We start from the raw sequence: 15003 nt of genomic DNA on the forward strand, positions 1-15003 counted from the left end.
GGTTCAGGAGGCTGCCAAGAAGTGCCGCCGCCCGCCTGTCACCTTCTGAAACAGCCGGGGGGGGGGGCTTCTTGGCATTCTCCTGAATGCCGAACCCGGAAGTTCGGCAAAAGTTCGGGTTTGGGTTTGGGTTCTGGAGGCCGTCGAGAAGCGCCCGGCTATTTCAGAAGGTTACAGCTGGGTGCCGTCGCCCATCTGAGTGCCATTTTTGCTATCAGCGGTGGTGTTTTCGGCTGATCTGAAGACTGAAACAGAGGTGGGGAATCTCAATAGGGAATTCCATGGGTGGAGCTTTGACGTCACGAAGACGTCCTTCCTGGAGGTCATGAGAAAATGCTGAGAAACCCCCTGGCTGTTTCAAAAGGTGACAGCCAGGTGGCGGTGACCAGCGGAGCGCCATTTTGCGATCTGTGGTGGGTTCGTAAGGTGAAAAAAGTTCGTAAGAAGAGGCAAAAAATTTCCGAACTCCGGGTTCATATCTCGAAATGTTCGTATCACGAGGTACCACTGTATGTATAAACTACAGGATTCAAGAGCAAACATGCCAGTTTTCTCTGAAATGTTATTGTAATGACCACCCACATCTAGTGCCAGCTCAAGAGTATATGACACTCCTACACTATCTTAATTTATGGTGCCCCTTCCTGCCAATACAAATATTTGCATTAATAAAATAGCCTTTCTTTTTGGAAAAAGGGGCAACATTGGTCCCCCATAAGTTTTGGCATCCTAGGCCAATGCCTACTCATCCTTAGCCTAAGGTCAACCCCACTCTCAACAGAGAAAAGAGAATCATGATCTGTTTAAAAAAATCCTAAGCAAGAATTAATTATAGTTTCAGTAAGACCTCTAGACCAACGTTCATTCCAACATGACACGTTCTTTTAGAGAAACCCCAAGCAATTGATTTCAAAAGAACTGACTCTCCCAAATTGAAATGAGTAAGTAGAGATTTATTACGCACATGTGTAAAATGACACGACTAGGGAAATAAAAGCTAAGCATGAAAATAATTAATTATTTGTATTCAATGGGTCCAAAATAGCTAATTCATCACCCAAAAGGTGATGGGTGATGAGCTAATTCATCATCTAAAAGAAGAAAGAAACCTCCAAAAGGAAATAGTTTTGCAGGCTACAAGATTTATAATCAAATAGACTTCATGACTCTAATATTGTAATCCTTTCCACCTCACCTGCCTTTTGCATCATCTTGTTTGGTGAGACATCTTAAAATCTTGCACTTTTGATGATCTCTGCAGAGCTTAATCAAGATGTTCAAACATGGATCGGAAAGTATTTTATAGCATTTTATAGAATAAAAGCCTTGAATAACTTCACAAAGTCAGGTGATGGCAGCAAAGAGCTACCCATTTCAATAATTGAATGAATTCTAAACTACAAGAGCCTTTGTAGTTATTCATCCCCCCCCTTTTTAGTGATGTAGGCATGACTCAAAAGGGAAATGTATCCATTTCAGTTTTTCATTTTTCTTATCTTCAGTTTGACTGTTTCAGTTTCCACATTAATGTGCAGTTTGTGAGACTGTGTGGAGGTAAATCTATGTGAAAATATGTATACATTTTCATCTTTTTAGTACACACTTTTCCCAAGATGCTAGCAACTTTCCCCAGTATACTACTTTCACCAATATGTACAGTATTGTGAGCATTTTGGGGGTGGGGGGAAAACATAATTATATTTGGAGAAACATAGAAACATAGAAGACTGACAGCAGAAAAAGACCTCATGGTCCATCTAGTCTGCCCTTATACTATTTCCTGTATTTTATCTTACAATGGATATATGTTTATCCCAGGCATGTTTAAATTCAGTTACTGTGCATTTACCAACCATGTCTGATGGAAGTTGTTTCAAGGATCTACTACTCTTTCAGTAAAATAATATTTTATCACGTTGCTTTTGATCTTTCCCCCAACTAATTTCAGCTTGTGTCCCCTTGTTCACTTTCCTATTAAAAACACTGCATTTAAAATATAACTGTGCATTTAAAATATAACTGTGCATTGTTTCAATTTTTCTCGGTTTATTTTATTATTATTTATTTTTATTAAAACTACAGTTGGGTAGGTTGCAGTAAAAATGCAAACTGAATAAAAATGTCCCTTGTTTTCATCAATGCTCATATATTTTTATTTCTCAACAGAAGAAATCCCAGTTTTTTTATTTAATTTTGATGATTACATCACTGCCAACTATAATGAAAAGCAGAGGTTTTCCAGCTCTATGGTGCCATGACGTCGTATTCTTTTTCTTGAGGGAAATGATGTCTCATGATGGGACATCAAATACGCTCAAGCTGTCTAGAATTGGTAGGCTCTGCCATGGTGACTTCAAGGAAGAAGCCTCGTTGAAAAATTTATTTTCAATTTTTATGGGTACGATTTGGGTTAGGTTAGGTTAGGTTTATTGGATTTATATGCCGCCCCTCTCCGCAAACTCGGGGCGGCTCACAACAATAATAAAAAACAGTACAGTACATAATACCAAATCCAATGCCCACCCATCTAGTTACAATTTAAAATTAATAATCTCATAAAAACAGTATATATAAAAAACAGGCACACAGTCAATCAATCAACAAAACAACATGGGCAAGGGGGAGGTGTCTTAAGGAGTTTACGAAAGGCAGGGAGGGTGGGGGCAATCCTAATCTCAGGGGGGAGCTGGTTCCAGAGGGTCGGGGCCCCCACAGAGAAGGCTCTTCCCCTGGGTCCCGCCAGACAACATTGTTTAGTCAACGGGACCCGGAGAAGGCCAACTCTGTGGGACCTAACCGGTCGCTGGGATTCGTGCAGCAGAAGGCGGTCCCGGAGGTATTCTGGTCCAATGCCATGAAGGGCTTTATAGGTCATAACCAACACTTTGAATTGTGCCCGGAAATTGATCAGCAACCAATGCAGACTGCGGAGTGTTGGAGTGATATGGGCATACTTGGAGAAGCCCATAATTGCTCTCGCAGCTGCATTCTGCACGATCTGAAGTTTCCGAACACTTTTCAAAGGTAGCCCCATGTAGAGAGCGTTACAGTAGTCAAAAAGCAGTTTTGATAAGAGGGAGAGAAGCCAAGCCTATTGTCTGGTGTTAATTGGGAACATAGACTGCTATTAGAGTTGTGGATGTTATTAGAGTTGTGGATGATGAAATTAGATGAAGAGCTAATCTTGAAATGGGGAGAAAGATGACAGAAGGCAAGAATAACACGATCCTGGCTGGTGCCTTACAGTACACTGAGTTACCTGTATGCACTGTTGATAATAAATTAAAAAACCCACTGAAGGCTTATCCTGGCATCAGAAGTCCCCAAATGGCTTCTGGTGGCATCAGCTCACTGCCTATGTCCAGGCAGAGTGGGAAACAATTCAACCCTCCTCAGATCTGCTCCTGACTCCCTGAGTCAGTTGTGTCTTACATATGGAAAATTGATGGTGTATGGAGTGAGCCACCCTAGTAAAACTGGACAAATACCTGAGTTGGCCAACTACCTTCCTTCACACCTGGTTCCTTAAAAAGATAAATCTACCACCTTATATGGTAGTTGGGTGAGCAATTATTTCTTATAGCAATGCTTTCATTAAATGCTTAATTGTACCCAACCCAAGAACCTTGCATCGTTTCATTTACATATTTTTTTGTAACTATACATATGTTGTCATTGAAGTTGGAACCACACAGTACCATTGCCAGTGGCATCAGTGTGCGCCAGCTATCTTCTCTGCCTATATCCTAGCCCTGATTAAGCTGCTTGGGTAGGCAACTTTGTAGGCTATGTCCATTGCCACATGATCAGGTTTCTGGTCCTGTGTAAAAGAGTTGCCTTCCTCTTCTCCCTCAGAAAAAAACCCCACAGGTTGCAATGAGGACACAAGCTTTGATACCCACTCGTGTACCAGTGGTGGATTGCTACCGGTTCACCCTGATTTGGGTGAACTAGTAGTGGTGGTGGTGGGAGGCTCAACCTACTCACCTGGATGTCATCATGGGCAATATCTCCAAACTGGTAGCAAAGGTAAGTGTGTTATTATTTGTTGTGTATGCATCTGCATCCATTAAATCTCATTTTCATTATAGAAAGTCATCTCACACAACTATATCTGACTTTTGTGCCTGCTGTTAGCAGAAGCTCCTGACGTAGATTGTTTTTAACCCCAATCAGGGGTTAATCAGCTCCCTCCAGGTTTATATACAATATTTTGCGTACCTCCATCAGTGTCCTTCAACATACTGATTTTTAAGTACAACATGAATCAAGTCTTACATAAAATATTTCTTAATCTTTTGGCTTCTTACAGAACATTGCTGCTTTTTTAAAAAAAACAACCTAATGGGCTAGCCTAGGACTTTGCTGCTACTACTGTAAACTAAATTATATATTTCTCGAGATCTCTTTATAATTCAATCAAAGAAACATCATTAAGGCTAAGACAGGTCAGTTCTCTTAACCCTCAAAATTTGGAGGAAAATCAACATATTATAACTATAGTGATGAATATTATTACATACTACCCCAAAGAAACTGAACTGTTTAAATTCTTGTTGGTGTTTGAAACAAACACTCAATTTCAGGTTTTAGTTAATTCTCAGAAACTAGATTGGTTCAATATTTTTCTACGTTGGGAAATCTGCTTCATTGAAAATACTGGGTGTTTTGTTTTTGTTTTTTTAAATCTGGCTAATGGTGAAAGAGCCATTCTTTTAAAAGGAAAATAGCAATTTTATTTTAGTCAATAGTCTATCTATAGGAATAGTTGGTTTTCCAAAGATGAAGCTTTACTGTATGAGAAGCATTAAGTTCAGATATGAGAATTGTTCATTTGTGTGTGAAGACATGTTTAAGACCATTGACTTCTGGGTCTGATAAGAAATGTCACACTGACAGCTGAGAAACCGAAGCAGTAAAAATAGCCGTATTATTAATAACTTAGCACATGGAGAAAAGCTTAGATTTCTGCACAAATTGTTCATTGCTTATTTTATATCTAACTTTCTTGGGCTAATATTCTAGCTCAGATATCCAGCTCAATTTTTTCCTTACATTTGACATCTGGGCTACAAACATATTTCAAAAGTTCTTGTATTTCTTGGCTGGCACTTAACGCATCATCCAGATATTTGAAGCTCAAATCTGATATCCCTACTTTACACCATACAAAGATTTACATACAAATCTTTGGAGAAATGTCACCCTTATGCATCACCCAGTGGCATAGTTCCCTCTAAGCTGAGCAGTGAGCAATCACTCACTTAAAAATCATCATCAACTCAGAGTTTTCCAAACCTGCCCAGAAGCCGAGAGGGAAGGAGTGAGAGGGAAGGAGAGAGAGAGGAAGAGAGGAAGAGAGAGAAACAGATAGAAAAAAGAGAGGAAGGAAAAGAAAAAGAAAAAGAATGGGAGTAAGGAAGAGGGAAAGAAAATCAAAATCTAGTTTGAAACTAGCTCAACTATTTAAGTGGCATTTTGATATTGATAGAGTTGCCCTATTATGAGCTCACTGTAATAGACACACAGTACAGTATTTTATTTTGAAATTCTCTGAGGCAAAACAGGGTGGATTTTTTGTTTGTTTGTTTGTTTGTTTGTTTGTTTGCTTGCTTGCTTGCTTGCTTGCTTGCTTATTTATTTATTTATTTATTTATTTACTTACTTACTTACTTACTTACTTACTTATTTATTATTTCTGTGCCGCCCAGTCCCGAAGGGACTGCCGCTCAGACACTATACTTTTCCGCCCACCCCCCAAAAAAATTAGAGGGAACACTGCCCAGTGGTATTAAAAGTATCAAGGATTAAGCATTATATTGGGTCTGTCCAACCAAGCTTATCTTAATTTAATAAACTAATTTGTGCAAACTGATTAGATAATGATTGTGTTTAATATCTAGCCTTCTTCCTAGATTGCTACCCATAGTTTCTTAATTTCTCAATAAACTCATTCATTATATTTCCCCAAAAGCTGTTTATTTGAGAAAATGCTAATTTATATCCTGGTATATTAAAATGATACAATATTTTACCTGACTAAAATAAGTATAAAAAGAAATGTGATTTTCTTCGTATATCAGAAGATAGCGGGAAAGGGAAAATAATTGTTTTTACTAGGACCTGATCTTCATAGTTATTTCTTCTACCATAACTGCAGCAAAATTAATATTAACAGTGGGGGAAAAGAAGTAAAAATCTATGTCTATTGACATACTGTATCAAGTTGGGAAAAATATTTCCATTTTCTCCCTTATCCAAATAATTGCTATAAACCAGTTGGCTGATCAGATGTCCAGAGAATCCATTAACAGTACTCCATTGTCTTAATATGAAACAACACGTCTATTTCATTCATTCATTCATTCATTCATTCATTCATTCATTCATTCATTCATTCATTCATTCAGAATGTATACAAGATAGTAGGCATAAACATAAACAATGTAAATACAGATACATGAGGGCAATAGGACAGGGATGGTAGGCACACTGGTGTGCTTAGGCATGCCCCCTTACAGACCTCTTAGGAATTGAGCGAAGTCGACTGTAGACAGTCTAAGGTTAAAATTTTGGGGTTTGGGGAAGAAATCACAGAGTCAGGTAGTGCATTCCAGGCATTGATCACTCTGTTGCTGAAGTTGTATTTTCTGCAGTCGAGTTTCTAGTGGTTTACATTGAGTTTAAATCGATTGTGTACTTGTGTGTTGCGGTTGAAGCTGAAGAATTCATTGACAGGTAGGACATTGTGGTGGATGATTTTATGAACTACATTTAGATCAGATCGAAGGCGACATAGCTCTAAGCTATCTAAGTCCAAAATTTCAAGTCTGGTGGAATAAGGTATTCTGTTGTAAGTCGAGGAGTAGAGGACTCCTCTTTTGAAATATTTCTGGACTCTCTCAATTGTATTAATGTCTGATATGCAGTACCGATTCCAGACAGGTGAGCTGTATTCGAGAAGTGGTGTAGCAAATGTTTTGCATGCTCAGGTTAGCAATGTAACATCAACACCCCCTTGCATTCTTCTTCCAGAATAACTCCACTCCTACAAAATGAACAATTCAGTAACCTCCCTTTCTGGTCAGACGTTCGTCTTTGTGAAGTGTCAAAGCACACTACTGTGATTGATAGGGCCTGTTCTATAATTGGTTTAGTTCTTCCAGATCTTGTTCAGGAACTGGCAAGCTGTCATAAAAAAAAAAAAAGTTAAAGCACCAATCCCCCACTCCACCAATCAATGGTTGTGCAGTTGAAGCCCAACTACAGAACGTTTAGAGAGGAATATTACCCATCTCTTAATTCCCAGTGTTGCTCTTCTCACACACAGTTTGCATGATCACAGGACAGATGGAAACTAGTGAACCCTCATGGGTAGTAGTTTAACCCTATGCATGGCTTGGTCTGTTTATCTAACCTCCTGAGAGTACAATGATTGAATTAATCGACCTTTTTGTGGTCTCATTTCCTCCCCGAGTGACCTAGTTTATTGTGTTTAGAAAACTCTCTTTGTTTTTAGTTTAGATTCTTTGAACTAGAAGGCACTGTTTCTTGAGATTAAATTGAATTTCCACCCCCCCAAAAGGGGGGAAGGGTTTATTTAAAATGTAAGTCTTCTCATTGTGCATTATCCCGGCATTGTCTCTAACCGCACATTGCTCAGTACATAAATTTTGTGTTATATAAACAAAATTGCCTTTGAAATGAAATGTTTGGGGATATAACCTAAAATGGAGCTCCGTCTCCCATCCCATCTGCTCCTCTATTTGTTCCATTTACATTTTTCCAATTAATTCCTTATTCTTGTAAAGTCCCATTCTTCTCTTCTGTCCTGTCAACATCTGTCCTCCTGACACCTTCGCCGATTCCAAATACAGAAATATAAAAAGCAACCTTGAGGACCGGCTGGTGGGAAAGAATTTAGAGAATACCAAAAAGACCTTTGTTCTTTTTCCTGGCAGCCCCCAAGAGAAATGTGATTTTGAAATGTTGAGTCTATCTCGTGATTTGTTCCAAATTCTTGATTAAGTTCAGCCTGTTTGGGCAGTAGCTGAAAGGAACCTCATCCTTTACAGTTTCTTTAATTCATTCTAGGCCAAGGAAATGTAAAATCAAAGTTTGCCAAATAGACATCCCCTTGGGAGAACTTCAGCTCTTGAGTGATCAGTGATGTGAAAGCAATGGTGGGATTGTAGTTGCTTTTAAAAATCAGTAACAGTTGTCTAAAGGTTAAGACTTTTAAAGAGTGGGATTTAATACAAGGGAAATGGCAAGTAAAAGGATATTAATATCCAAAATGACTGATGAAAGTGGGATTGATGCAGTTGTCCGAGCTGCTGTTATATGCCCATGTTACACCAACACTCCACAGTCTGCATTGGTTGCTGATCAATTTCCAGGCACAATTCAAAGTGTTGGTTATGACCTATAAAGCCCTTCATGGCATTGGACCAGAATACCTCCGGGACCGCCTTCTGCCGCACGAATCCCAGCGACCGGTTAGGTCCCACAGAGTTGGCCTTCTCCGGGTCCCGTCGATTAAACAATGTCGTTTGGCGGGACCCAGGAGAAGAGCCTTCTCTGTGGCGGCCCCGACCCTCTGGAACCAGCTCCCCCCGGAGATTAGAACTGCCCCACCCTCCTTGCCTTTCGTAAAGTTCTTAAGACCCATCTCTGCCGCCAGGCATGGGGGAACTGACACATCTCCCCCGGGCATATACAGTTTATTACGAAGAATGTTTGTGTGTTTGTTTGCTTTTAATAATGGGTTTTTTAGCATTTTTTAAATTATTAGATTTGCTCTTACATTGTTCTTGTTATTGTTGTGAGCCGCCCCGAGTCTACGGAGAGGGGTGGCATACAAATCTAATAAATAAACAAACAAACAAACAAACAAACAAACAAACAAACAAACAAATAAATAAATTTCAGCATATATATATATATATATTTTAAACTGTCTTTATTACATTCCAGCCATAACCACACATTCATACAATCTAAGTTACAAATAATAGGAGCTATGATGGTGGTGTGGTTAGAATGCAGTATTGCAAGCTAACTCACTGTTCACTGCTCACTGCCATGTGTTTGATCCGGACTGGCTCAAGGTTGACTCAGCCTTTCATCCTTCTGAAGTCAGTAAAATGAGGAACCAGATTGTTAGGGGCAATAAACTGCCCATAGAGTGCTGTAAAGCACTATGGAACATTATATACTGCTCAAAAAAATAAAGGGAACACTCAAATAACACATCCTAGATCTGAATGAATGAAATATTCTCATTGAATACTTGGAATTATATTATTCAATTCAATTCAATTCAATTTATTAGATTTGTATGCCGCCCCTCTCCGAAGACTCGGTGCGGCTCACAACAATAAAAACAGTATAATAATGGAACAAATCTAATAATAAAATTATATTACAAAACCCCAACAATTTAAAAACCATACAACACATATATACCAAACATAAAATATAAGAAAGCCTGGGGGAGATGTCTTAATTCCCCCATGCCTGGCGATATAGGTGGGTCTTGAGTAACTTGCGAAAGACAAGGAGGGTGGGGGGAGTTGATTCCAGAGGGCCGGGGCTGCCACAGAGAAGGCTCTTCCCCTGGGGCCCGCCAAACGACATTGTTAAGTATTCCCTTAATTTTTTTGAGCCGTGTATAAGTCTAAGTGCTATTGCTATTGGTATAATGCAAATCTTAGAAATCAGGAGTCCCTTTTCACAAAAAGGAAAAAGGATATAGAAACCATGCCTCGCTAGGAGGTTCATTGTGTGTGTGTGTGGTTATAACTTCTGAAATATTGCATGTGTATCTATGTTTTGAAAAATATTTGGAAAGGAGTTTTATGAAAGCATACACATGTGTAGACCTCTTATTTGCAATTATTTGTCAGGTCAAAGCCATCATTTGGAGTTATAGACTTTGGCCTGCCACAGGAGAATAGTATAATGGTCATTGGGAGGGGTTATTACATGAGAGGGAAAGTTACTAGCCACAACAAATTCCTTTCTTGAAGTCCAAGGTCACCCTTTGTTCTGCACCAGCGGATGTAAGGAGGAGGTGGATGGAATCCCTGCAACTGGACTGGTCCTCATGATGAACTTGTGGGCGTGGGGACAAAGGATGAACCTTGACTTGGGTGGGGTACTAGAAGGAAGTTAGTATCAGGCTGGCAACAGTGTAACCAACATGGCTCTCTTAATAAATCAAACCTTGGATGAGAGATTTGGACTGGAATCTCATTTATTTCTTAGATGCTATTTGGGGCATTGATATTGTTGATGCTTTATGTGGAGATCCATTTCCATCCATATAAAAATAGATGAAAAAAAGTTTCCCCTGTCCAGTCATGTCTGTCTCTAGGGGATGGTGCTAATCTCCATTTCCTAGCTAAGGGAATCAGCATTGTCTGAAGATGCTTCTGTAGTCATGTGACTGGCATGACTATATACCGAGATTCACAGAACACTGTTACCTTCCCACTGAAGTGGTAATTACTGTATTATTCAGAGTGTAAGATACACCTTTTTCTTCCCTAAAAAAGGCTGATAATTTGGGTACATGTTATACTCTGAATGTACTTTTTTATCAGCCCTAACTAGCTGCTAATGATCTTCCCAGCTCTTACCTTGCAAGCTCTTTCATTGTTACTCTCTGCAAAGAATGTTTTCCAAGCCCTAAGTCTTTGCAGCTTTTTTTCATTGCTCTACTTGCTCCAATTGTTTATTTCCAGGTGCTAATGATGTTCCCAGCTCTTACTGGCTTGCAAGCTCTTTTATTGTTACTCTCTCTGAATAAAGTTTTTTTAAAGCCCTAACCAGGGGATAAAATAATGTGCTGGCTAAGGACACTAGCTAGATGAATACCTGGTAAGCAGATTCTTTTTCCTATTTTCCTCCCCAAAAACTAAGATGCATCTTATACTTTGGTGCATCTTATACTCCAAAAAATACGGTATATACTTGCAATTTGCATGCTTTCAAACTGTTAGGTTAGCAGGAGTTGGGCATTAATGGAAACTCACCACAGGGTGGGACCTGGGTCTTGAATTGCCTACCTTCTGGAAGACAAGCCCAGAGTGTTAACTCCTAGGCCATGGTGTCCCCTACATCCAACCAATTCCACGGATCCTGAAGAAGCCCTAAAGATTTATATCTGCATCAGAGTTTGTAAAGGACTCTTTTTATTCAAAGTTAATCTTATTGCTTTTGAATCTAATAAGCAGTCCTCTACTGAAGCAAGCCTGTTGAAATACCTAGCAAGCTTGTAAATAGCAATCTCATATTTGTAATGATTTTATGGGTCAGAGAAAATGTTGGCTGATTTATGTTAATTAGTAACCTAGCTTATGACTTTACTCAGTGATTTGGGAGAGCAGTTGTCTTGGCTGGAATATTTGAGTGCTGCATTTATCAAAAAGGCAGATTTTAATTGTTTCATTTTATTACTAATTATGATAATGAACACTTTTTTCAGCTCCTTTGGAAGGTAGATCTATTGCTTGATGTCATTTAACACAGAAAAGCAAAATGTAAGGCTGCAAGGCCACATATTGCCCCCACCCTCGCATTACAATTTTTAAAAAAACGAATAGCAGGGGACAATTATTAAACACGTATAACTAGTCATATTAACTGTTTAATTGCAATTACATTTCATTTAAATGAAATGTGACAAAACAGAGTTTTGATTATCCCATCTGCCTTCCTGGCTCTATTTACAGCTTCTCTGTATGCTGCAGTCCAAGCTTCACCATTAACGAGGGAGAAATTGCACATTTCTGACTTCTATTAACCCATCTTCAAGAGGGGCAGAGAAGTAAGGACAACTATTTACAACTTTTAAAAAGTCAACTATGATATCATATATGCCGACCTCTCATCTCTTGATTGGCAAACATTATTCTCTGGCTGCAATACTGCTGAAGACTACTACAATATTCTTTTGCTCAAAATGGAAAGAGCCATTAAACCAAATGTACCACTAATAATCACACACACAAAAAAGAAGAAATTTCCCATAAAAATAAGGATGCGCCAATTCCAAAAATATACATAATTAAGAGAGACAAAAGCTGGAGGCCTCCTGAGTGACAATGCAACATTCTGTTCCCAACAATTGTACATTCACTAGATGATGCTTTGTTTGTTGTTTGAATATTTGCAATGGTTCCGTGGGATTAATTCTGGAAATGAAAGGGAACTTGAAAAATGTTGCAGAAAGGAATTGGATAGCTTTATTTTCTCAAAATTCTGAAGCTATGGAAAGAGCTGATGGGAAATAAATACTAACATAATATAAACCCATTTTATATAGTGTTCCTACATTAATTTTTTCTCACATCAAATCAATTACTTGCAAGCAGTTATTTGCATATCTCAGGCCCAGAACCAACTCTACCATTAAATACAGGAACACAGTCCACTTTGAGCACATCAAATTAGTGGAAGAGTGAGCTGTGCCAAACATAACTCACCTTCCCTCCTCTCCACATTAGGCCTCTGCTTTCAGGAGAAGTGGAAAATTTTGTTCCTTCTTCAGTACAGAAACGAAATAGTCACCCCTTTTGGTTTTTGTATATTGAAGGAGACAATGTCACACTACCTTTACAGGTCATATATTCATGGATGGATAGTAGTACTGAGTACTACTGAGTAGTAGCCTATCTAAATAGATAAAAATCTATCACTGAAAGTTTATGACTTCGTTATAAATGCTGAATACAATTCTTTAATACCAGAGCACAAAATTGTCCATTGGGGAAGGTGCTAATATTTATGCACCAATATTTAATGTGCCAATTTTATGATTTATATAGTTGAACCATGTAAATATAAAGTGTGTTTGCTGACATTTTGTTGTCATTGAGCTTTGTTGTGGATGCTAGAGGGTTTATTAGAAAAAATTAAATGACTGCATTGTTTTGTTTAGAAACAATGCCCAAAAAGGAGGTGGAGAAGGAAAAGAAAATTGAGGTGCTTGGATATGAATGTCACGAATTTACCTTCTGGTAGTTTTCATTATAATAATCATAATTTCCATTCCATTTTGTGAACATATCCATAGCTTGTTCACAAAATTTTAAATGTTACTGACTCAAGTCATCTATCATAGGCAAAATAAGGCAATTTAATCCCAGAGTGATTAAATAGGTCAACAATACCATACGTACTGGTACTTTGGATGTAAATTGTGAAATGGAATTTTTCAGGTAGTATGTTTGAGAAAACCTATTTTTAGATTCTGGGTGAATGCAGTGAAATATATTTATTTACAGTGTTTGTTGTACATTGTTGACTACGTGACATGGATTAGGAAGTTTATGTGTTCATTTTTATGTGTTCTGGTAAAACAATTAACCGGAAAACCACGTTTTGTGTAGGAGGAGTGGCAGAATCCGGGAGGGTGAAGTCAAATGAGGAATCAGCCTAGAATCTCTATGTAGTCACAAAACTAAGTCTAACCTCACTTGAATTCACTTGATCCTTATCTTGCCAAAATAGGTCTTTTACCCCAGACACATTATCTTCCATGTAATCAGTCTAGATCTCCATTTATTACAGATTATTTGTGCGTCTTTAATAATTGTACATACATGAACACACTTTGCCAAATGAAAGAATTTATTAAAAGACTTTATTCACAATTCATTTTTTTTTTTACAAATATAGTTCTTAAAAATTAAACATTTTGATCTCTTGTAACCAGATATTTCTATAAAGGTGGAAAAAGACTAAGTGGAATATGCACAAACAAAAACATTATAACAAAATGACTGCATGATCAGTTCACTTTACCAACAAAGTGTCATTTGGGATTATAAAGCTGTCATACAACACACATGGCACTTAAATTAAGAATTTCCAGGGTTTTGTAAATTAAGTAGTTGAACAGCCACATTGTGCATATCAATGTGGTTGATTTAGTTTTTTTGCTAAAAAGCAATGGAAATTTAGACACTGTCTAATCTGGAAAAGACATTTAAAAAAAATAGAGTTATTTTATTGTTAAACTATGTACACAGTGATCAGCATTAATTCAGTAATTTCTGGAAAGATAAAAGGGAATCCAAAAGTTGCTTGTGTGACTTTGCTAGTAAATTCTAAAAAAGATAATCTGAAGCTATTCACACTATTGTAAATAATTTCTGGGTTTTAGCAATAACTTTTAAAATGGCAATCAATCTGAAACTTTATACTTTGGCAGTTTTCTGTAAAACTTGACTTTGCCACTTTGAAGATATAAAACAATGTTTCTTTTATACTTAGCAATTCTAAGGGATATACAATCTTCTTGTCTACTTAAATCATTTTACAAAAAAGATACATTAGTGCAGCTTGTACATACAACCTGATTACCTCTAAGTTATAGAACTATAGAAACATTGTGCTCTTTTAAATAATAACCCCCATGAGAAAATTACAACTTCCTTTAAAAAGAAATATGACATTGATAAAAACACTTGAGTCAGTGCGTTTCATGAGATTATGCGCAATTAGTTGCCTCTAAAGGATGGAAAGGGGGTGGTATAATTTTTAAAATGTTCATTTTTCATTCAATTTATAGAAGCAGACAAAGATGACTACAGGAAAATATTAACTTCACAGACATTAAATTAAGCCATGGATCACTGGCCTATGATTTATTAAATAAATCACAATGATTAAGTTCACAAAATATGGGAACTTGAAATTAGACTATTATAGTTTAAGGTTACATGTGAGCAGGTCAGAATCCAATTTACCCCAAATGGCACCTTGATGTGGTATACACTGGAGGACTGGCAGCAAAAAGAGAGGAGGGGAAATGCCACATATGAGCCAATATCAGCTTCACAAATTAAATATAATGATTAGAAAGAATAAGTGAAATTATTCCTTGTATTTATTCTTTTAAGACTCTACTGTCTTAAATATATTTATATATTTATATATATATAGTATATTTTTGGGAACAAGCTGGTATAGTATTGGAACTGGATTGCTGAA

Source organism: Erythrolamprus reginae, chromosome 1 (assembly GCF_031021105.1).
Source record: "Erythrolamprus reginae isolate rEryReg1 chromosome 1, rEryReg1.hap1, whole genome shotgun sequence".
NCBI lineage: Eukaryota > Metazoa > Chordata > Lepidosauria > Squamata > Dipsadidae > Erythrolamprus > Erythrolamprus reginae.